Source organism: Tamandua tetradactyla, chromosome 3 (assembly GCF_023851605.1).
Source record: "Tamandua tetradactyla isolate mTamTet1 chromosome 3, mTamTet1.pri, whole genome shotgun sequence".
NCBI lineage: Eukaryota > Metazoa > Chordata > Mammalia > Pilosa > Myrmecophagidae > Tamandua > Tamandua tetradactyla.
In genome coordinates, this window is record NC_135329.1 from 189,265,455 (window position 1) to 189,290,948 (window position 25,494).

The following is a 25,494-nucleotide window of genomic DNA, read 5'->3' on the forward strand; positions in this document are numbered from 1 at the left end:
AGTATAGAGAGGTCCAAGGTCAAGATCATGAGGTATCTGGTTGAAATTTTATACTGTTTCAGAGGGGATCTATTTGTGGTAGTTTAAAGCTGCATGTACCCCAGAAAAACATGCTCATTTTTTAAGCAGCTCTATTGAGATATAGTCACACTCCAAACATTCCACCCGAAGTTCACAAACAATGGCTCTCAGTATAATCTCAGAGTTCTGCATTTATCACCACAATCAATTTTAGAACATTTTTATTACTCCCAAAAGAAAAACCACATAGCCCTTATACACCCCCTATTGTTGACGCTTAAGATTGGTGTGGTACCCTTGTTACACTTGATGAAAGAATATTAAAATTACTGTTAGCTCTAGGTCATAGTCTGCATGAGGTGCATTTTTCCTAGATACCACCCTTCTATTAACCCCTTGCAAAAGTGACGTACATTTGTTATAGTTCATAAAGAACATTCTTATATTTGGACTATTAACCACAGTCATTGTCCATGACAGGGTTCACTGTGTTATACAGTCACATGTTTTATCTTTTGCTTTCCTTCTCTTGATATTTACAACCTTAAATTTCCCTTTTCAACCACATTCACACACAATTAGCACTGTTAATTATACTCACAATGATGTGCTACCATCACCTCTATCCATTTTGAAACACAATCTAATTAGAAACTCTGTACAAATTAAGCGTCAGGTTCCCATTCTCTACCCTGATTCTATATTCTAGTAATTTAGATTCTAGATTCAAACAACATGAGTTTGCTTGTTATAATTAGTTCATATTAGTGAGATCATACAATATTTATCCTAATTTGTCTGCATTATTTCACTCAACATAATGTCCCACAGGTTCACCCATGTTGTCACATGCATCAGGACTTCATTCCTTCTTACAGCTAAATAATATTCTATGGTATGTACATACCACATTTTGTTTGTATATTCATCAGTTGATGGATATTTGGGTTACTTCCATCTTTTGGCAATGGTGAAAAATGTCACTGTGAACATTGCTGTACAAATGTCTATTCACATCCCTGGTTTCAGTTCTTCTGGGTATATACCCAGTAGTGGGATGATATGGCAATTCCATACTTAGTTTTCTGAGAAACTGCCACACTGTCTTCCACAGAAGCTTTACCAGTTTATGCTCCCACTAACAGTGAATGACTGTTCCTTTTTCTCTACAACTTCTCGAATACTTGTAGTTTTATGTTGTTTTTTTTAAATAGTAGGCATTCTAGTAGGTATGAAAAGATACCTCATTGTGTTTTTTACTTGTATTTTTCTACTGGCTAGTGATGTTGAGCATCTTTTCATGTACTTTTTAGCCACTTGTACTTCTCTTTCGAAAAATATCTATTCATGTCTTTTCCCTATTTTTTAATTAGGTTGTTTGTCTTTTTATTGTTGAGTTGTAGGATTTCTTTTTATAGTCTGTATATTAAATCTTTATTGGTTATGCAGTTTCAAAATATTTTCTCCTATTGAGTAGGCTGCCCTTTCACTTTCTTGAAAGCATCCTTTGAAGCACAAACATTTTTAGTTTTGAGTATTTCCTATGTTTCTATTTTATCTTTTGTTTCTGCACCCTAGGTGTAAAATCTAAGAAACCATTGACCAACACAAGATATTGAAGAAGCTTCCCTACATTTTCTTTTAGGAGTTTTATAGTCCTGGTGCATATATTTAGGTATTTGGTCCATTTTGAGTTATTTTTTGTATAATGTATAAGGATTGGGTCCTCTTTCATTCTTTTGGATATGGATATCCTGTTCTACTAGCACCATTTGATGAAGAGACTATTCTGTGCCCCTTGAGTAGAGTTCACTGCCTTGCCAAAAATCAATTGACCATAAATATGAAGCTCCATTTCTGAATTCCCAATTCTATTCCATTAGTAAATATCTATTTTTATACAGGTACCATGTTGTTTTGGCCACTGAAGCATTGTAATATGCTTTAAAATTAGCAAGTGTGAGTCCTTCAATTTCATCCTTCTGCTTCAGGATATTTTTTGGCTACTTGGGACCACTTACCCTTCCAAGTAAATTGCATAACTGCCTATTCCATTTCTGCAAAGTAGGGTTTTAGAATTTTTATTAGGATTGTGTTGAATCTATAAATCAATTTGTTTAGAATTGACATCTTAATGATAGTCTTCCAATCCATGAATACAGAAAGCATTTCCATTTGTTTAGGTCTTCTTTCATTTCTTTTAGCAATGTTTTTCATTTTCTATGTACAGGTCCTTTTCATCTTTGGTTAAATTTATTCCTAAGTATTTGATTCTTTTAGTTGATATTATAAATGGAATTTGTTTCTTCATTTCCTTCTCAGATTATTCATTACTGATTTATAGAAATAGTACTGACTTTTGCACATTGTTCTTGTATTCCACCACTTTAGTGAATGCATTTTTGAGCTCTAGTAGTAGCTTGTAGATTTTTCAGGAATTTTCTATATATATGTTCATTTTATTTGCAAATAGTGAAAGTTTGAATTTTTCCTTTCTGATTTGGATTTTATTTCTTTTTCCTTGTCTAATTGCTCTAGCTAGAACTTCTAGCACAATGTTGAATGACAGTGGTGACAGTGGGCATCCTTATGTCTTCTTTCAGATCTTAAAGGGAAAGCTTTCAGACTTTGAACACTGAGTATGATGTTATCTGTGGGTTTTTTTGTATATGCTCTTTATCATATTGAGGAAGTTACCTTCTATTTGTATCTTTCAAAATATTTTACCAAGAAAGGATGCTGAATTTTGTCATATGACTTTTCTGTGTCAATCAAGGTAATCATGTGTTTCTTCCACTTTGATTTATTGATGTGGTGTATTACATTAATTGATTTTCTTCTATTGAACCACCCTTGCATACTTGGGTTGTTGATGACTGATTCAGTCTCTTTACTTGTAATTACTCTGGTGAGATCTATTTCTTCTAGAATCTGTGTAGGTTGCTCATGTGTTTCTAGGAATTTGTCTATTTCATCTATATTGTCTAATTTGTTGGCATACATTTGTCCACAGAATCCTCTTATATACTTTTTTTCTATGTGGCCATTAGTAATGTCCCCCCCTCTCATTTCTGATTTTATTTGTGCCTATTGATTTCCAGCTTCATTCAATTATGATCAAAGAACATGCTTTGTATAATTTCAATCTTTAAAAATTTATTTAGACTGTTTTTTGACCTAACCTGTGTTCTGTACTGGAGAATAATGTATATCCTGCTTTTCTGGAGTGCAATGTTCTATATATGTCTGTTAGGTCTAGTTCATTTATTATAGTATTCAAATTCTTTCTTTCCTAATTGATCCTCTGTCCAAATGTTCTATCTGTTGATAAGAGTGATGTACTGAAGTCTCCAGCTATTGCTATTCTTTTTTTTCGCATGGGCAGGCAGCGGAATCAAATCCAGGTCTATGGCATGGCAGGTGAGAATTCTGCCACTGAGCCACCATCACATCGCCCCCATTTATTGCTTTTTTATTGCATGGGAAGGCACTAGGAATTGAACCTGGGTTTCTGGTATGGCAGGTGAGAAGTCTGCCTGCTGAACCCACTGTGGCCCACTCCCAGCTATTGCTTTTTAATGACATATATTCATGGGACATATATTCACATCCCATATAATTATGTGAAGCATGCAATCAATGGTTCACAGTATCATCATATAGTTATGCATTCATCATCATGATAGATTTTTGAATATTTTAAATTGCTTAGGACATTCTTTATTCAAAACAATAAAAATAAAAGTAAAGTGTAGCACCCAAAACTTCCCATAGCCCCTATCTCCTCCTTTTATTTATTTATTTATTGTCTTTATTTTCTTACTTATCTGTGGATACGCTGGATGCAGGGAATGTCAGTCACAAATTTTTCACAGTCACACAGTCATTCCATAAAATCTATATAGTTATACATTCAATGTCAGGAATCAAAGCTAATGGATTACAGTTTAGCATTCTCAGGCATTTCCCTTTAGATACTCCAAAACACTGAAAGCTGAAATGAGATATCTATATAATGCATAAGAATAACATCGATAATGACCTCTTGATTGTTTTTTAAATCTCCCAGCCACTGTAAGGTTTGCTAAAGGGGCTAGAATACAATATACCAGAAATGGAATGGCTTTTAAAAAGGGAATTTATTAAGTTGCAAGCTTAGAGTTCTAAGGCCATAAAAATGTCCAAATTAAGGCATCAAAAGAAAGATACCTTGACTCAAGAAAGGCTGATGGGTCTAAAACACCCATATTAGCTGGGAAAGATATGCAGGTGTCTGCTGAGGTCTTTGGTTTCTGGTTTTAAGCATCTTCCCTGGGGGCATTTTCTTTCTGCATCTCAAAACATCTGGGTCTCATGTTGGCTCTATCACTTTGGTTCTCCAAGCATCTGCATCTAAAGTTTCTCAAAATTTTTCTCCTTTTGAAAGACTCCAGTAAATGAATCAAGACCCACCTTGAATGGGCAGAGTCATATCTCCATCTAATCAAAAGGTCATATCCACAATTGGGTGTGCCACATGTCCATGGAGATAATGTAATCAAATGGTTTCCAACCTACAATATTCAATCAAGATTAAAGGACATGCCTTCTCTGGATTACACAGCACATAGTCTTATCAAACTTCCCTTGTCTATGATGGATTGCTTTTCTCTTGCTCCTTTCAGAATTCTCTGTCTTTGACATTTGACAGTCTGATTAGTACTCCAAGTGTCTTGGAGTAGGTCTATTTGGATCTATTCTGTTTGCATACATTGTGCTTGGATCTGTAATTTTATGTCTTTCATAAGAGATGGAAATGTTTCAGTGATTATTTCATCCATTATTCTTTTTGCCCCTTTTCCCTTCTCTTCTCTTCTGGAATATCCATAACTTGTATATTCATGCACTTCCTGTTCTCATTCAATTTCCTGAGACCCTGTTTATATTTTTCCATTCTTTTCCCTATCTGTTCTTTTTATGTAGGATTTTCAGATGTTTTGTCCTCTAGTTCACTAATCCTCTCTTCTGCCTCTTCAAATCTGCTGTTGTAATTCTCCATTGTGTTTTTCATCTCTTCCATTGTATCTTTTATTCCCGTAAATTCTTCCATTTGTTTTCTTAAGCTTCAAAGTTCTCCTTTATGGTCATTCAATGTCTTCCTTATATCCTTCATCTCTTTTGCCACATCTTCCCTCAACTCATTGATTTGATTTTTGAATTGATTTAGCGTGCTTGTTTGAAAATCTTTAATTAGTTGTTTCAGTCCCAATATTTCCTTTTAAAGTGTTAATTTGTTTCTTTGATTTGGTCAGTGTGACCTGTAATTTTTTGCTGGTGTGTAAGCATCTGATTTCCTTGATTAGTTTATTCTGGATGTTGTTTTCACTTTTACCTAGGGTTTTCTTTTTGTTTGGCTTTGTTCTCTATCTGTTGTTTGGCATTCAGTTCAACTTATTTTAGACCTCTAGTATAGCTTCTGTTTAACTGGTCAATATTTTTCAGCTCTTGTTTCTCTGGTTCTGGTTGGCTCTGCCCCAAGTCATCCCTTAAAACCGGACACCCACAGTGATCTTCCTGAGGGATGTGGGGTAGGTGCTAAGCACTACAGCAAGGTCTCTGCTTGTGGATAAAACAAATCTTTGTTAGTAGATCCCCAAGAAGCTCTGTTCTTCACTGGCCCACAAGACCTAGATTTGTGAGATCACTGCTTTAACAGTTGAGTCATCTGTGTTCTCAGCCAACACATGGGCACATTCCTGTATAGGCATTCTAGACAGGTCCCAATGGTTCTGAAATATTTTCTGGAGAGTATCTGAAAAAGCCCTTTAATTCCTTTGCACTTTCTGTTTTGTCCAAAAAATGGTACTATTTGATAACTTAATCATCCACAGAGGCTGCATGCCTTGTAGCTCAGGTTACCTCTTACCAGGAAGGGCTGAAATTGTGGGTTTCCTGCACTCTTACTTTACTGGCCAAAATCTGGCTCAATGTGGGGCTGAATATTCTTTCTGCCCCGTTTCCCTTCTCTTCCCCTTCTCGAACTCCCATGACATACATTTGTGTGCCTCTTGCTGTCTTTCAATTCCCTGAGACCCTGCTAAAAATTTCCCCATTGTTTTCTCTTTCTCTTCTTCTGTTTGTGAAATTTCTAATACCCTATCTTCCAGTCTACTGATTCTTCGGCTTGTTTGACTTTGTTGTTCTATGCCTTTAGAGTATTTTTGATCCCTCTTTTGTGCTTTTCATCCCCATGAGTTGTTGTGCTTCTTTTTATACTTTCAAATTATTCTTAATGCTTATCCAGTATCTTCTTAATATCCTTTATCTCATTAGCCATATTTTCTTTCACCTCCTTGAGTTGATTTAGGATATTTGTTTGAAAATCTTTGATTATTTATTTATGCCTCCACCTATTTTTTAATTTATTCCTTGAGGTGATATCTTCCTGTTAGTATGCTTGTAATTTTTTGGTGATATTTAGGCAACTGATTATCTTGATGAGTTTACTCTGAATGTCAATTTCTCTTTCTTGTCTAAGGTTTTGTTGTTGATTGGCTTTGTGTTAACACTCTTCTTTGACACTTATTTTGTCAGTGTTTCCTAGCCAAAAAAGAGCCAGGGGCCCAGAAAGAGAATGCTGATCAAAATCCAAAGGGCCCTAGGAATTGGGTCAGGAAAGATGCCAGAAATCCTTTTTGTCAGTTTCCCGAGGCTCTGCTTTCCTGGTGTTCCAAGAATATGGTTATTTTTGGTAATCTGGTCCCCACTACCTAAATAAGACAATATGTTTTTTGTGTGTTTTTATTTTGTGTGGGTGCATGGTCTGGGAATCGAACCCAGGTCTCCCTCATGAAAGGCAGGCATTCTAAACACTGAACTACCTGTGCACCCAACAATATGTTTTTAAACATCCACTGGCTCCACTCCTGTCAGAAACAGGGTTGAAATAATGGCATGGCAACCCCTGTCGAGGGTAGGCTAAAACAGCAAGATCCAGTCGTCTAAATCTGTGGACAAAAAGCCTTGATCTTCACCAGCTGTGGCCCCTTCTTCTTGAGGAGGAGGTTATCTATGTCCTTCTCTGTCCATAGCAGCCAGCCAGTCAGAATAGGGAATGGGTGGCAGCAGCCAAAGCAGAGCAAGTTACTCACAGTTTTTCATTGCAGTTTCTCAGCCTCTTCATCTTCTCTGGATGCTGCAATGTGTTCCCCTGGTCTCTGGAGTCCAAGAGCAGTTGTTGCACTTTCTGCCTATCCACTAGCTGTTCTTAGAGCAGGAGTAAGTCCTGCAGCTCACGCCTCTGTCACATTCTCTGGAAATTCCGCTGAATATGTTCATAAATCTCATCCATTCCTGTGAATATAAACCCATTGTAAATAAGAACTTTGATAAGGTTACTTCAGATAATGCATGTCCCACCTTAATTAGGATTGCCTTTAATCATATTACTGGAGTCCTTTATAAGATAATGAAATTCAGACAGAGAGAGAGAGAGAGAAAGCCATGGAAGCAAGAAGCTGAAATCAATGAAACCCTGAAGAGAAGGGAGAGACCAGCAGATGCCATTGCATGCTTTGCTATATGACAAACTGCAGACCAAGGATTTCTGGCAGCCAATCTTCAGGAAAAATCATCACCTTGATGATACCTTGATATGGACATTTTACCCACCTCAAAACTGTAACTCAATCCATTTCATGTTATTTGCTTTGAGCAATCTAGTAAACCAAAGCACCATTAAAGTGTGGTGAAAAAATAGGGTAACATAATCAGATTTGCTTTTCAAAAGATTAATTTAATAGTAGAGTAAGGGAGTCAGTCTCAATGCTGAGGTTAGTAAAACAGACTATGAGAGTATGAGTATTGAAACTAGGAAAGTGTCTAAGGGGATAGAAAGGAGAAAACTGACTAAAAAAACAGTGAGCTTTGGCTATTAGAGATTGAAGAGTCGAGTTGAATATTATGGGAGGAGGTGTTTAGAACAATCAACTGTCCCAGTTTGCCCTGAATTCAGGGCTTTCATGGTACCTGCAGAGCTAAAATGGGATTATTGTGGCTTCAAGTGTGAATTAGATGAGAAGAAATGGAGTCATAACTTCAAAAAAATTGGCTGTGGAGATGAATAAAAGAAAGGGCTATAGTTCTAAGGTAAAATGAAGGATTCTTCTTTGTTTATATGAGACAACAAGTGTATTTGTGTAGGATATAGAGCAGATGAAGAGGAAGAGATGACAGTTTCTGGAAAGGGAGGACAGTTTTAAGTAATTTGAAGAATACCAAGATATAAAAACAGGGTTTCTGTATTCATCTGGAAACATTTGATGAGTTGAATAAAAAAAAAAAAGCAATAAACAAGAAGAAAAGCAAGAACTCTTGGAAACTGCAGAAGAAAAGAAGAAATATCCATAGTTTGTGGTTCTAGGACATCAGAACATGCAACTTATACTTTCTCCTGTTTGCCTTACCTTATAAAACACGATTGACATAACTGAAGGAATATATTGATGAACATACAAATGGCATGAACAGAGGCATGAGTTCAGTATGTGAGGTGCTATTTGTCTTCTGAGGATGAATGGAGAATAAAAAGCATTATGCTCCACGTATTATTAGAAAAGATAACAGCAGAGTTATAAAAGTCTTAATCACTAACTTCAAATGTTGCAGAATTTTAGACTTCAGAATTATATACATAATTTGTTATAAGGAATTGGCTCAGGCAGTTGAAGGAGCTGACAAGTTTGAATTTATAGGGCAGGACAGAGGCTGGGAATTTTGATGAGAATGATGTTGAGTTTCTAAGTCTGAATTCCTTAGACTGGAAACTTAGGAAACAGTGGAGGATGTAGTCTTCAGGCAGAATTTCTTCTGATTCCTGCAGTCTTCATTCAGATCTTCTTGTTAAGACCTCCAGCTGAGGAGGCCAACCACACTTTATAGGGTCATCTCCTTTTCTAAAGTCAACTGATTGTAGCTACTATTCCTTTCTATGAAACACCTCTACAGTGACAACTAGGGCAATGTTTTACCAAACAACTGAAAACAACTCCATTCCTGGTACAAAAATCTGTCTTAGTTTGCCAGGGCTGCTGCAATAAAATACCAAAGGCTAGCTGACTTAAGCAACAGAAATTTATTGTTTCACATTTTTGGAACCTAGAAATTTACTGTCTCATGTTTCTGGAGCCTAGAAGTCCAAAATCAAGGTATCATCAGGGCCATCTTTCCTCCTGAAGGGGAAAATCCATTCCATGCTTCTCCCCTGACTTTTGATGGTTGACTGGCAACCCATGGCATTCCCTGGTTCTGGAGGCATAACTGAATCTTTGTCTCCATTGTACAGCTGTCTCTCTGTGTCTCCGACTCCCACTTTGTCCAAATTTCCCCTCCTTATAACAACACCAGTTATATCCAGTTTAGCCTCATATTAACCAAAAAACATCTTCAGAGAGCCTATTTATAAAGAAGGCCATGTTCAACAGAGCCAGCCAAAGGTTAGGATTTAAGCATGTCTTTGGATGGGACACAATTCAACCCATAATAAGTATATAAATTAATAGCCTTATAGTATGGAAAATGAACATGTAAAACATAAAGCAAAGGGAAATTCACATAATTTAGGCTTTAATAACAAAATAGTAAACTTTAACTAAAATATTGGCATAACATTGCATTAAACAGGACCATTTAGCTAAAGTTGCACTGGACAGTTCTAATGATTGCTTCAGAGCTAATTTATTTATTTTTAAAAATAACATAACACAAAACAAAACCAAGAAACTTTGAATCACTCAAATTTTTAAAAATCAAATTATGTAATTAATTTTTTAAAAGATGTTATTTATCTGGTATGGAATTTTTAGCCTTTTTTTTTTTTTGGTATACCAATGTTTCATGAAGGAGTTTATATACATACATATATATATGGTAGTTGATTCTTTTGAGATGTTGAAATATGCGACCAAGATAACTTTAGCTTTTTCTCTGAAATTGTAAGAAATGTATAACCTATTAATATGGGATACTGCTTGATTTTTAACATCAACTCAAAATGTTGCTTCTTTATAATATTTAAATTATATCATTTCCTTGATAAATGATAAACTGTCATGTTATAATGAAGGTCTGGACCTAGAAAGAGATGAACGACTTCCTGCTCTTACTAGTAGAGTAAGAGCAGTACATTCTGTCACTTCAATGTGATCAATTATTCCTGAGTCCTGCTAAAATATTTTTTGTTGAAACATGAAAATGACCAGTGGATTATATTCCTATAAATTACTTTTATCATCCTTCTCCTATTCTCAAACACATACTAGTCTTAAATCATTAACCTAATCTAACAGCTTATTATCAAAGATAATGAATATGGAGACTTATAAGTCAGTCTCTACATCAATGAGACGAATCAGTTCTGAATTTTGTAGGTGATGAGAAGACAGATATAAATCTTTGTAATTACCAAGTAAAGGCTATGAAATAGCTTGCAGTTTGGAAACTTATGAAATTGCTCTGTTTTACAGGACTACATGCAGAGTAGTTTTCTTCTAAGTTATGAAACAGTAATTTATTAAAATTGAAAAATAAAATACCGTGATACTGTCAGAAAATGAAATACAGTAAATATGATGAAAAATTGTAATGCCCTCTCAGAAAAAGCAACATGAGCAATACAATATACATTAGAGATTTGGAAGTCTATTTAAAATAAGTGCAATGAGGTTAAAAGTCATTCACAAGTCCAACAAAATCGAAGGCTTTTGAATTTTCTCTAAAAAGAATGTGCTCCCTGCACAGTAAAACACAAGAGTGGAACAAGCAGTGCATCTGTGAGTCATGTCAGAGCTATGCTGGCAACTGTTGGAGTTGCTGACATTTAGTTTCTGGCCATGAATCAGACACAGAGAGTTCATGACCTGAACTGCCTTTGGTGACCATTCCTTGCTCTCTAGACTAACTTCAGGCACTTGTCCAGCATACACTGTTCTTCTGTCTTAGCTTCAGCCAAGAAATCCAGCAAGCTGATCACTCTGTGTTCCTATAAAGCAGAGAAACTCAGATCTTACTGAAAAATGTTAAATTGTTGGCCCTGTTTGGTGCCTGATCTTTTGTCTACCCATAGTTCAACCTGCTCCCTGCATAGGGCCCTTTGTTTTCCCAACTGGAATCTGGTGAACTCTCAGAGTAGCTGCATGTTATTCAGAGGTCAGAATGTGGAAATAAAGGCCAAGTTTGTACCTTCTTTCTTTAGGTTTTATTCCTCATCCATAATCAACTTAGTGACATTTATTGAAGATCTGTGTGCCAGGCAACACAATAGGTTCTGAAAAGATGACTGTGACAGAGTCACTGCCTTCAGTGAACAATCTATTGAGGAGAAGTCATAAAAATAAATAATCTGAAAATAATGTAGTAATTGCTGTACACTCAGCATAACTATAGCTTTGACTTTTTGTGCCAAAGATCACTATCCCAAGAACTGATTCTATGACTAGCATTTGTTAAATACCTACTATGTGCCACTAACTATGCTATCAGTTTACCTACTAAACATCTACTTAAACTATTAGAATCTGATAAGGGGGTTATCATTATCATCTCTGCATCAGAATTGAGAAAGTGGAGGCATAGAGAGGTAAAGTAAGTTCCCCAAGATGTGGTCAGTGGCAGATTCAGGAAGCAACCTGACCCTCTATCCTAATTCTACCTTCTTTATACCCTGGCATTCTTTCCCATGTCTCCTTTAATCAACCTGTCCATCAGGTTCCTACCATGATAGTTTCCAACCTTTTTTTTTATTAAAAAATGTTTAGGCATGACTACTGTATTGATATTATATATATATAATCACATTTATGCACACCTGAAATTTAAAAAGATGGAAGGATGATGCAATTAGCAATATTTTGTATTCTCTATTATGTTGTCTTATGGCCTAATAATTTCTGTTGCTGCTGAGTGATAATAACAATAATGTTAAAATAGCACTTTAGTGAGAAAAAATAATTCAATAGACGCACATTTTTTCAAAGCCTGGCCTAACACTGTAATATAGTGATTCACAGGTTGGATCTGTGCTTGAATTTAGTGGCAATCAGAGTTGACAAATGATTACGCAGAAAGATACACAACTCTAAAGGGAAAAAGTGCATCATAGTCTGTATTTACCAATCTGGATACTGGATTTTCAATATCATCAACCAATTACACAAAGGTATTATTGTTAGATTTTTCTAGTCTTTTCTTTCATCCTGAAGTCAAATCAGCTGGTCTTGTAAATTAATCAGAAGGTTTTAAATATTTCAAAACAAGGTAGAAGATTATGTTTCTACATTTTTCAAAGAGTTGGATACAAGAGTTTTTAAAGGTGACTGCTCTTACATTTCAAACATCTGTTATCAAATCGCTCTATAGTACAAGTTTCTTTTGAAAATGGTTCCTTCTCTGTTCCCTGTACTGTATTATTCTTTTAGAAAATATCTGCTTATAGCACATGATTTGTAAAGCGGTTGTCATCACATAAAAGGTCAGCAAATTAGTGATACTTGTGTTTTGGGGGAGAACAGCATGACTCATATTTAAGGTTGGATTTTCTTTTAAATGCTTTGCTAACAAATAAGTGAAATTTCATGGGGTACAAAAAATTTTATTGATCACTCTCTGACTCATTACGAAAGTTTTAAAGATTCTCATCATCAAAGGATAAGTTTGTATAAAATAAACCAACTTAAAATATCCTTAAAAGCCCTAACTATAATAGTACAGCACAGTACACAAGGTCACAGAAGCCTCACTGGATTGTTGCTTTTGGTATATTGTGATGCATCCCACTTTGGAGATTAGTTCACCCCTCTTTGGAGACCTTGATCAACAAATATTCAATTGCACAAATCCTTTGCAGAGGCCTACTGTGCCCTCACTAAGTAAATGCCATCTCCTATTAGTTATTAAACACACTATGCTCTAACTACGTAAAATTAGCTAATTTATGCAATACTTTCTTTTGATAAAGCTTTCTCCTTGCTATATCTTCTATTTAACTTACCTTTTCCTATGCAACTGACTAATTTCTATCTGTCCTAAAAGACACATCCACCTTTCATAAGAAGCTCTCCATATATTAGGAATTAGATGTCCCAAGAGGCAACCAAGGGAAACTTTTATACTAAAAAGAATTTTGTTAGTTATTCACTAATTATATTTTTGTAAAGTACTTAAAAGAGATGTTGAACTTAAAGATGAGTGAGGATTTTTTTTGCCCCACAAAAGCCTTTTTCTTGTATATTGGCTAATATCTCCAGACATATGTTATAAACAAATATGTTTGAAAAAATAGATGCATTGTATTCCCATAGTATCTGATATTACAGCCTATATTTTCTTGTATGTACATCAGACAATACCATACAGCAGGAAAGGAACATGGGATCATTCTGCCTGGATTTAAACCCAAATTCTGCTGCTTACTGGACAAATTCTAGCAGCTTTGTGCCTCATTTTCCTGTTGTGTAAAAGGTAAATAGCAGTAGTGCCTATCACATAAGAATGTGATAAGGATTAAATTATTAATCATGCAATGCTTAAAAATATGCCTTAATACATATAAAAACTTGATAACTTTTAGATATTATTAGAGCAACAGTCATACCATATTATAATTGCTCTGAAATTTCTTCTTCACTTTCACAATAGTTGGCATAGTAGGTCCACAACAGATGTGAAAGGAAAGATGGGAGAAAAGAAAGGAAGCAGGAAGGGAGAAAAGGAGGGAGGAAAGGTAAGAGGGAGGGAGGGAGGAAGGAAGGAAGGAAGGAAGGAAGGAAGGAAGGAAGGAAGGAAGGAAGGAAGGAAGGAAGGTGGGTGGGTGGAAGAGAGAAAGGGAGAAAAGAAGGGAGGAAGGGAGATTAATCTGTTTTGCTCTGATGTTTTCTCTAACACAAATCTCTTATATCTTCAGTCTCAGTCCAATTCATTTCGTTCCTTTTCCTTTGTTTCCACATAGAACTGTACACGAGGTATAGCACAAAATTGGCACGAGTAAATACCTAAGATATATGCAAATAAATTATACAATTTTGTTACTCTAGATTATGACCAAACTCTATCCTCTTCCTTCTTTTCCAATAATTACATGGCCCAGCTCTACTGCTGCTAGAATTCAACGGCATGGACTTCATCAGACTTCTCAAGTTATTTTCCAATCGACTGCTAATGTGACCCCTAAAGTAATTTAATTTTCCTTCCCATCCTTTTTATTTTTTATGCTTTCTATTTCAGACAAATGAATATTCTCTTTTACCTTGATTTTTCTCTGGGTATTCATGTACCTTACTGTACATTATCACTTATGGTCAGCTGGCCTCTGTCTTCAGTATCAACTCTTTCCCATCATTAAAAATAGAAGAAGTTGTATTCTAAAGGAAAGCTACACTGATTAAGAAAGAGGGGCATTTCGTATTTAAGTGCATTCTACCAATAAAAGTAAAAATGTTGATTTTTACTGCGTTATCAACTACCTTAGCCTTTATGCTTTCCCTAAAACACTAACATTTGGATTGCTATTAACTGCTTTTCAAGGGCATTCACTAAAAAATATCTATTGATGTATATTCTGAAATGGAAAAATTTCAGAACTTACATTAGCATTATTGAAATGACCATTTTGTTTGGTAGAAATGCATTACTTCAAGTTATTATAGACATAAATTAGTTGTTTTGCTTTTAATATAAAAAATTGTTATCTGAATAATCCACTATTTTCTAAGAATTGAAAACAGATGTTTTAAATGCACAATGAACCGCTATATATTAAAGAGACCAATTTAATGTTTTATAATATTTTGAACAATTTTTATTTAACTCTGCGATAAAACGTTGCATATCTTTATATGTAACACACACTTCACTTAAGCCTTTGAAACTAACTTTCTGATTCTGGCATCCATATCATAAATGACATCATTCTTTTCCTCTTATACTATTCAGTTAGTATAAATGACATTACAGTGACTAACAGGGAAGACTAGATTTTTATATCTTGGAATCACGCTTTTAAAAATATAGCATGGGTGGTGCAACAGTGGCTCAGTGGCAGAATATTCGCCTGCTGTGCTGGAGACCCAGGCTTGATTCCCGGAACCTGCCCATGCTCCACCCCAAAGAGAGAGAGAGAGAGAGAGAGAGAGAGAGAGAGCATGATTTAGTAATGGAAACAATGATTAAAAGTACTGAATACATCCAAGTGAAACAAGCAGAGAGTTAGCTTAATGAGCTTATTTCAGTCTGTGAGTGTTAGAAATAATTCCTTCATACTTCATGAAGTTCATTTCAATTTTATCCAATAAAGATGTGAAGACTTGCTAGATGATAGAAGGTAGAAGAATAAGTAAAACTTAATTGTTTAGAATAACTTGAATATTCTCCACAATACTTATCTTTTGTCATATTTAAGATATACCTTTGCACTGTTATGTTGAATTGTATGCATTAGTTTCAGTTCTAGGATTGGAGAGTACAAACAAAATTACTAGGTACTAAAAACTCATCCCTTGAATAAAAGTAACATGAGCTAAATCTCCTCAAAAATCTCATCTCATATATTTGCCCAATTAGTTATTATTTCATTGCTAAAATAAGTTATTTTATAAATTTGAGAGTATTCATATTATTAGGAATGAAATTATCATCTGCAAAGTATGATATTTAGATACAGAATTAGGCAATTGGGTTTCTTTACTTTAATCATAACTGTAAGTAAAAATTACAGGGAAAAAAATAGCTTAGGGTGGGTGCAAGAGTAGTTCAGTGGTAGAATTCTTGCCTGCCATGCAGGAGACCCTGGGTTAATTCCCGGGCCCGTGCATGTCCCCCTCCACCTTGAAAAAAAAAAAAAAAGCAAGTAAAACAAACAAAATTTCAACAAACGGTGCTGCAGTAACAGGATACTCACATGGAAAAATAATGAAATGTGACCCTGCTATACAGCATACAAAAAAAAAAAACTTTAGACACATGAATATTCTTAATCATCACAAAACATAGTGCAAGTTATGGATATTTTCACCAATATATAGATGAAGAAACTAAACACTGGAGACACTGAATAACTCTTGAAAATTCTAAAACTATAAGTGCTGGTCCTGAGATTTGCAACACTTTCCCTTTGAACATCTAAGTCCGTGTCATTTTATTTCTACATGCTATCTCTAGTTTGACATGACATTAAAGACTACCAGAATTTCAAATGGCCTTTATAAGGATCAAATGTCTAAGGCACTGGGTTTGATACAGTTCCGGACAAAATTTAAACCTTCTCAGTCTAATTCAACTTAGTGACCTTGCCCCTTAACCAATCTGTATGTTCTTAAGAAATAGTGGTAATATAAATGCATTGTAAAACATGATTATTATATTCAATATCCTTGTAAGAATCACCTAGTACATTCCAAATTAAACAGATTTGTTTATTTACCCTTTTGAATAATATAAATAACTGTTTAGTCCTTTTATTCAAATTGTCAATAAAGTTATATGGTTAGATGATTGGTGTAAAATTAATGCCAAAGAAGAGGTATAGATATCACCTTTTCAAATGTGATAGATCCTACATGTTGTCTCTTGGCAAAACTAAATTGGACCTATTTAAATTGAATAAGAAATAGAATTAACACATAAACATATGGAGGGTACCTTAATCATAGAATGTGTTTGACCAAAAGGAAACCCCAGTACATTACCTTCAGCCTTTTCTGCTTGGACTATAGTATAGAGAAAATATTATGAACTTTAAAGCTATACAAAATGGAATTCGAATCCAGATTCTGTCACTTACCGTCTGTGTTTGATAAGGTATGAACTTCAGTACCTGTAAAGTTCAGCATTCCTTTTCAAATGGGACTAATAATTAAATCTGTGTTTGTACTGACCATATGTATTTAGAAGGCAAAAAACGTCAGTTTATCGTCCCCTTTAATATTACCTGAGAATGGCAGTTGCTATTCTTACCATGATTTCTAGTTCTGTCTCTTTGTTTGATGGGTTAAATGATGCCTAATGAAATTGAGCAATTCCATTGCAGATATCTTTGCCCTATGTTTTTCTGTTGCTGTCACTTTGAAGAACTCAGTGACAGCAATTCATTGTATCAGTTTGTAATTCTGCAGTCTATATAGCATTTAGTTTTGGTTTATTGCTTGTGGACTGCTAATTTCAGTTCAACATATAGAAATTACTTAAAGATAATCTTGTCACTTGTTGTTTATTCTTTTATACATTCACCCATTAAAGCTTCAGAAGTGATGGCTTGGCTATAACGAAAGATAGCCTTAACTTTAAATTTACTGTAGCATTTCATGTTAGTTAGAATTTTTAGGTACAATTGGTAACATAAAAATTGAATACAGTGTTTTTGGAAAGTGTGTTGTGATCAGTGTAAGATAAAAGTTGACATCTTCTTATATAGATCTACAGCATCAGAATATTATTACCAGTTAAAGTACATTTCTTATGGATAATCATGATTCTTTCAATCCTTCATTATAGTTAACACTTTCTCTCTATTTAAGAAAATACTGAAAAAGAAAATAAGTTCCCTTGTGCACCTTTCTTTCCTACCATACATGCAGAATACCTGGATTCTTAATAAACTGATAAAGAAATACACATATCAGTTTATGGCAGTTATGTTTTTACATTAAAATACAAAACACTGTTAAGTTTAATCATTGAACAAAATGGAATTATAAGCTTATGTCAAAATTATACTAAAATAACCATTTGTTGTTTATCCCACTACCCAGCGTCCAAGAAATATTCTTCTTTGCGGGAAAACTGACAATATATGAATCTTGGTGGGAAGGAGGGCTGAAAAGGTCTGGTGTGTTTTATGTAGCTTCTAGGAAGTTAGCACATGAGATTGCACACCTAGGACTTTGAATTTGGGGGGTGTAATGCAAAGACAAAGGTTCATATATGAAATTATTTATGGTTGTGATATTGTTGAGAGGCCATCTTACCAAGCACAGTGAACTAACCAGACAGTTCCTATCAGAAATTTGACAATGTTTATTGTTATTTAATTTTCCTTGGTTCCTGTATTTTTTCTAAAACTTCCAATATTTTCCTCTTTTGCTAATAGTTAGCAGAGTAAGTTTCTATTGCTTACATTCATGAACCCTGATCAATGTATACATCAAATCCAAATGGTACAAATGACTAAAAGGTCTGTAAGAGTAAACACAAAATGAAAGCACAAATCAAGAATCAAAATGAACCCACAATTCATGGAATTTATAAAGACCTATGAACAAAAGAAAAATCCTTTAGTACTTAAATATGTGTGTACACATTTATCTTCATCCAAAAACCACACTTGAGTCAAAGAAATAGTAAAATTTAAAACATAGTAAGGAGGTCACTTCATAATAAAATTGATCAACCACATTCAAAAAGTACTTGAAGTAAAAGTTTGTCTTAAATGCTTTCGTTATTGCTCAAGGAAGACTAAAAGTAAATAATTATTTCACAAAATTAGAAATAATTCAATGGAATTAACTGAAAAAAACAGTAAATAGAAAATAAATATTAAAGCATAATTTAACAGCCTGTGGGAGGGTGGGTGTAGAATTTATTAATCTGTAAGCAATTTTTTTAAAAAAGCCAATTAAAAAGCCAACCGAAGTCTTCTTTACTTCAGTCTTAGTTACCTTATAATTTCTAAACATTTAAATAAAATGGAAACTGTATGTTTATACCTACAGAAAAGAGATAAAAGTATAGTTATTTCAAGTAATCTGTTTAGAAAATTCTGTAGAACCAATAATCAACTCAGAGTTTTAAACTAATCAAAGTCATGGAGGTAGGCCAATAAATTCAAATGGAAAAATTAGTAGGTTTCCTCTCTGCTGTCAAAACAAAAACAAAAATTAAAAATGCAAATTCATAACATTAACAAAAATACAGAATATAAATGAGAATTTTGTATAATATATAAGAATAAAACTGCATGACAGTGAGTTATGTAAATACATATAAGAACATGCCAGGTTCTTTAATGGAAAGAGACAAACATACTGCTTAACTTTTTTGTAAATTAATACATAAGCTTAATGAAATCCAAGAAAGATCCAAATATTGTTTTTGCTTGATTGTTCTGGAAATTGACAAAGTGATTCTAACCTTTATGTCTGGAAAAACAATTGATAAAACTGAAAAAAAGACTGAAAAGAAAGATTAGCCTATAAGCTATTACACTGCAGTTTAGAGTTATTTTAAATTAAAAACATTGTTGAACTCAAGAAAGAATTGATAGCCCAATCAATGAAATAGAATAGGTAACTATGAAACAGATCATAATTATGTAGTATACAATATAATCACTTAATTTCAAAAGAAAATTATCTTCAGTATTTCCTGAAGAATCATTGTAATTCTCCCGTTTTACTCCCTTCAGCCTACTCCCTATTTTGATATGTGTTGCTGTCTTCTAGATCCTGTGTATCTGAATCCTGTGCACCTTTGGATATTTGATAAAAGTCACATCTACTTTTAGGCATCTTTATACCCTCATTCAGTGGTTCTTGGAGATTTTCAAACTTTCATTATTCTTTATTATGCAACATTGTTCAATATAGAAAAAAAATGGACTTTTCTAAAAAAAACACACTAAAGATTATCAATGCAAAAATTTAGTTATAGCCTTTTATGTTTTTATATCCTAGATTCCCTATATTTATAATGGTACATTGAGCTATACTTACTATTTTATAAGCAGATCCTTCATCTCTCAATAATATATTCCTGAATTTATTTATTATATCTACATTCTTATTATCATTGTTAATGTGTACATTATAATTAATTTTAATTGTGTAGGGGCATCACTGTTTGCTTGGATAATATCTTAGTGAGTGATACTTAGATTGTTTCCAAGTGTTTGCTACTCCTGAACAATACTGCAGAAAACATCCTTACACACATATTTTCACAATTTTTGAACTAATTTCATTAAGATACATTTATAGGTATTGTAATCTATGTTTTTCTAAAACATTTAAATCACATTTAAATCATATTGACAAGGATCCCATAAAATTTTGACTGTACCTGTTTTCCCACACTCTTATCACTCTTTGCAATGTTGGCAATTTGATAGGTTAAAATCAGCTTGTCAATGTTTAGTATATATTTATATAATTAGTAGGATGGTATAAATGTTTTATATATTTATTAGGCATAAGTTTATTATGCATGCTACCCTTGACATTAATTTCTATGTAATCTCTAACTGCCATTTTGAATTATTATTCGACGTAAGAATTTTTTACAGATTTTTAGTTTATCTGTTTTCTTTGTTTCAAAATCCAAACAAGTTGAATTGATATAAGTTAAGTTTTTGTTATTTATTTTTTTGTCTCTGTCTTGGAAAATTAATGCTTCTTGGAATTTAATGTGATTCTCTTAATGATATGGTAGATGATTGAGTGTGTTTTCTTGGTAAACTAACTATAGTATATATTGTAAAATTGTGCTCCAGTTTCCCTGCTTGCTTTTCAAAAATATTCTGGGATTTATGGCATCTGTCGCAAATGGTGGCGGCGGGGGTGAGGCGAGGTCAAATAGACCATTACCCATAAATTACTGCTGTTCTCAGACCTGCACTGAGCCAGTCATGTCATCCACTCATTTTCTATCATTGCTCTTTGGATTTTGCAGTATCTGTTTGGTTGTAGGAAAATGGTGGTGAGTATGTGAGGAGCATGACTTAGAAAGCTAAGGGAACAGAGGCTGTGTTGTAGGTTTTACATTGGCTTGTGTGATTTGAACCACACTGCTACCAATGTTTTAATTTATAGAGACCACAGGACTAGAGACCACCATCGGCAGATGGTGGAACCTGGGGCAATATATCATGAAAAATCCACAACTTATAATGTGTATTTGATAAAATTTTAAAAAATGGCTGGATGGATGTCATTAACTCTTTTTTCCCCATTTCATAATGCTTGTAATTGATTATTTTTATTTAAGAAAACAAAGAATACACTTAGAACCACCAAAAATGGATATCTTAGATAGCTTAACCATAGGCATGTTTAAGTAAAGTATGCATATAATCATTGTAAAACCTGTGTTTGAGCAGTAAAGTTTCATAAACCAATTTACAATTAAAGAAACAAGGAAAAAATCTACAAATTCAGATAGCAAAGTTCTTAAATTCTAAATATGAAACATTAACTTAGATATGATTTGATCAGCTGTCAAAACTGTGAATGTTCTCAAGATATCAAGTTTAAAGTTCTTACAAATATCTGCATTGCTATAGTAATGACCTATGTTACTAAATATAAATACAAATATTTTTACAATTAACATGAAAAATCTTAAACATCTAAAATGGATATCTTAATTAGCGTGTCCATAGGCATATTTTTAAAACAATCTAAGTAACCATTATAAAGCCTGTTTGTACAATATGTTTCATAAACCAACTTAAAATTAAAGAAAGGAAGGAAAAAATCTATAGATAAAGATGTCAGAGTTTCTTAAAGTCTAAATATTAAACAACATCTTAAGTCATTAACTCTTAAATAAGAACAAAAATTGAAATCACTTGATTTGGCATCCTGAATAACTTCACTACTTAATATTTATATGTAAGATAGAATTTTTGAAAACTTTTTATTTTTTTGCAAACACCCAAATCTCTACTACTGCATATAATGCAATCAGTCAGTGTGTAAGTATTGAACACCTACTTTGCAGCAGACACTGTTCTAAATTCCATTAATACAACAATTAAAACACACAAAAACATATACACAGACAAATACCCCTGCCTTTGGGGAGATTTTTTTTTTATTTTAGTGGAGGGAGCCAAATTAAAAAATAACAATAAGATAAATGATATGTTAAATGATACATGTTATGGGAAAGCAAACTCCAGGGATATAATGAGAGGAGTCTTTGGTTGATGGGGAAGCTGATTGTTGTAATTCTAATCAAGATACGATTTTAAAATGATCTGAATAAGGTTTGAAGGGAGCCATGTAGATATCTGGGGAAAGAATGTTCCAGCTGGAGAAACGCCAAGGACAAAAGCATTGGTATAGAAGGGAGCCCTATCTGTGTTTGAGGAACAAGCAAGTAGGGCTGTGTGGCTGGAGGGCAATAAGTGAGAGAGAGGGAAGTTGGAAAATAAAATGATGCCTGAGAGGAAGAGTGAGGCAATTTCCAGCCTCATGGGTCATTTTGATGACTGGCCTTTACTCAGAGTGATATTGTGTAGAGAGGCAATAGAGGGTTTGGAGACGTTTGTGCAAAGGAATGGCTTTACCTGAATTACTGTTATAAGGTTAAAGAGCATGGAGAGGGGAAAGCAATAATAGACACAAGAAATCATTTAGGGTTTTTGTAATACATCTCAAAATATGATAGCAGTTTCTCACCTGCCATGCTGGAGACCTGGGTTTGATTCCTGGAGCCTGCCCATGCCAAGGAAAAAAAAGAAGAAGAAATTGATAGCAGTTTGTACCAGAATGATAGCAGAGAGAAAGATGTGGTTAATTTTTCTTTTAAATTTGGAAAAGAGAAGAATACTGGGATGGGAAGATGGGCTTGAGCTTGGAGAAAGTGGCGTTGTCCCAGAAACAAGTTGTCCCAGAAACAAGTCTCACTCAAACGTAAGCTCTGTACTTTTCTCTATTAATCCAACCTTCAAAGAGGAAACAGCTTTCTCAGTCACTCCAAAAGGAAAAAAATAAAAAGGAAAATATGCGTATTATTTATAACGTATTTTTATTAATTTGGCATTATATTGATCTTGAAAATAATCATTACCAGTGTATGTATTTTTCTCTATGCATTACAATGAACAGGTACTTTTCCAGTGCCATAGTTGTGAATTTGACATCCATCTGAAATCAATACTAGAAATGTAAAAGAGTTCTATCAATGACGTTACAAGTGAGTTTAACTCTGTGTTAAGAGTCTCTGTATTCAGAGATGATGTATTAAGCACTGGGTCAGAGAGAATGAAGCATAGAGGATACCTTGCAGATGGGCTTGATGCCTTGTCCCGCAATCCCTCATTTCATCTGAAGCTGTGCTGGACAGTTTCCATATCAAGTGACAATGCATTTCTTTGGTTCCCTGCCTGAGGGCAATATCTGATGCCACAGCTTACTAGATTCAGTTACAGGGCTGGCCAGAAATGTTAGTGCCCCTTGGAATACACAGAAATCAATAGATAAATATATCAGCTTCCCTGTCCTTCAGTGAGAGAATTCTGAAGCAGGTCTTATATGGCTGTTCACAAGGTCCTGTGAAATGTGAAGTTAGAATGGCAAAGAGCTTTACTAATCATCTTAATTTGCTTAAACTTCCATTTTTACTCAGGAAACTATAAAGAAATCAAAAGCAACTGAGGAAAGCAGACACACCAACAATCCTTTGTAGTGATAATTAAGACCCCTGCCTCCAAGATATATGGTAAATAAGTCATGCTGATACCATCTGTCTGTTTATCTTCACCAGGGAGTCCTAATCCTACCCAAACATTCTGCCTGCACAATTTTTGCACATTGATGGTACCCATAGATGCCCTGCTCCAGACAACTCACAGAGCTCACGTCCTCCTTGTCTCCCCCTCCCTGTTCCTCTATATCCTTTCTTTGTTTTAAGCAAGTATATAAACTCTTTCCCCACCACTTTTTTTTAAGCAGTAACTTTCTTTTAGTTCCCAGGCATGTCACTTAGCTTAATAAACTTATTCTGCACCTTGGTTTTCAGAGTCTATTTTCAATTTAACAGTCCTCAGTGGGTCTGAAGCCCAAGTGCTCATGTGCCCAAACACATCCTTTATTTGCCTTGTCCCTTCCTTGTTTCATTTTTTCTACTCCCTTGCATGTTCTTCCTGGGTTCACCTCCCAAATAAATAGCCTGTAAAATATTTGTCTCAGAGTGATTTGTGGGCCACCCACACACCAAGCCATGTGGTGACCCTTTATTTAAGTTGCTCACAGGTGGTTGACAAAACAGAAGATCCAGGAATGTTCCTCAGGAATGTTCCTCATGCTTAAGAAGATATATTCAGGAATTAAGGGAGTAAATTTTGCTGTATATTTATGATCCCCTTACTCTACCTCTTCTTTGCCCTTATGTATCTCACTTTGTTCAGAGTTAAAGGGTCTTAAAGAGCTGGTAGAGTTGTTTATGTTTCCTTACCAAATGCACTGTTAACATTAGCATATATTTTACAAACGGTAAATCTGGTGCTATTTCTGTAATTGATCATTTCTGTCAATACTACAAGAGAGCACAGCCATGAAATGCAAGATGAATTATAGGGAGCTGAAAATTAATGAACATCCTGAGTAGGTATAATGATTGGTGGATCAGTTACAGAGAAGCAGAAATACAGCTACTTGGAGACTAGGCCAGTTTAGATGAGAAAAAAAAAAAAAAGGCTTTCCCAGAGAAATGTGTTTCAGTCCTCCAGAGTATAGCTAGAATATTTAACGTGCTGTAGTAATCCAAAAGGCACACCTGGATTCACAGTTTGTCTGAATTCTAGGGAAATATGTTGAAAGCCCTTGGCAAAGTTCAGGTTCAAAAATTATAGGAAAATGAAGCTTAGAAAAGATAACATTAAAATAAATGCTGATTCTCTATTAATTTTCGATGTAGTTGTACTTATGGAGGTATAACAGGGGTTTCTGGCTTTGAACAGTCAGCATATAAGAAGCAATATTCAGTGGTCCTTTTCTTTCCTACTTTTAACATAATCTAAGCTTCAGAAACATAAATATCCATGATGTGGAAAAGCGATTTTCTGTTATGCAAAGAATCAGAAATACACTACTTGTTTAGAGATTGAGATAGTGCTAATGGATAACACATATCTTACCACAAAAAGATTTTCAGATCAATCAGGTAAAAGAAAAAAGCTAGAATTGGCACTCTAGTGTAAGAAGCCCTATGCAATTATCAGAAAAGTGAAATGTTTTTGATTAAAGCAGATTGAGCCAAGTTAATATTGCACAATAATTAATAAACTTGTAAAGAATAGGTGAAATTGCAGTAAATGCACAATCACATAATTTTCCTCAAGATTGGAGCTATGTAGATTAATGTCATAAAACAAACATTTGCAAGTATCACTACTGCACTGTGTTGTGTGTGTAGGTGTGAGCAAGAGGGAATGAGGCAAGTATAAATAAATGTGGTCCTTTCCTTATAAATTATAATTTAGTAGATGAAAAAGCTATGTAAGCAAGTTATTTAAATGCAGTGTGTAAAGGTCCTTGACAGGGTTAAAGGCAGTGGAGTGACATAATCTGATTTATATTTTCAAAGACTCACTCTGGTTGTCTTGTTGAGAATAACTGAAAGGGAGCAGGGAAATGTAATCCAGAAGTAAAACTGAGGACTTGGGACAAGATGGTAGCAATGAGAGTGATGTGAAAGTTATGAAAATGATGTGTTTGTTTATTCATC

General features: G+C 34.4%; 1 protein-coding gene across 5 annotated transcripts in view; it reads left to right on the forward strand.

Moving 5' to 3' along the window:
- SPAG16 (sperm associated antigen 16) overlaps positions 1 to 25,494 on the forward strand; it is a 1,149,776-nt gene that overhangs the window by 682,169 nt on the left and 442,113 nt on the right. The gene's annotated exons all lie outside the window — the stretch shown is intronic.